Raw genomic sequence first — 667 nt, 5'->3', positions numbered from 1 at the left:
CTCTGTCTTTTTATTCTAGTATTCAGGGTAGCACATAGTTGAGATGAGATGATGGTTGAAGGTAGTCAACAAGAAATCCTGGACCTAGGTTTGTGCTACTTGGCACTCGTTAGCAAGGTATACCTGTAATCTTGAGGGAACCAATAAATGAAAATAAATAAAAATGAAACTAAGTTCACTAGATTATATAAACCTGAAGCTATATGTGCTCAATAACCAAGTGTATAACGCATATAAGTGAAGAGAATTAAGTTTGAAATTAAGAATGGATTTTAACTCTAGGATCCAGGTGTATTGAGTCAACCCCACAATGGAGCATAGGCCACCGACCAACATTCTCCAACACACTCTATCCTACACCTTCCTTTCTAATTCTATCCAATTTTTGTTCATTCTTCTCATGTCTGTCTCCATTTCTCGGTGTAATGTGTTCTTTGATCTTCCTCTCCTACTTTGGCCTTCAGGATTCCATGTGAGAGCTTGTCTTGTGACGCATTCGAGTGATTTACTCAATGTGTGTCCTATCCACTTTCAGCGCTTCTTCCTGATTTCTTCCTCCAATGAAATCTGGTTTATTCTCTCCCACAGTACGTTGTTGCTGATAGTGTCTGGCCAACAGATCCGAAGTCTTTAGCGTAGGCAACTGTTAATAAACACCTGTATCTTC

This window comes from Schistosoma mansoni, chromosome 3, assembly GCF_000237925.1.
Source record: "Schistosoma mansoni strain Puerto Rico chromosome 3, complete genome".
NCBI classification, from domain to species: domain Eukaryota; kingdom Metazoa; phylum Platyhelminthes; class Trematoda; order Strigeidida; family Schistosomatidae; genus Schistosoma; species Schistosoma mansoni.
This window is presented reverse-complemented; position numbering follows the sequence as displayed.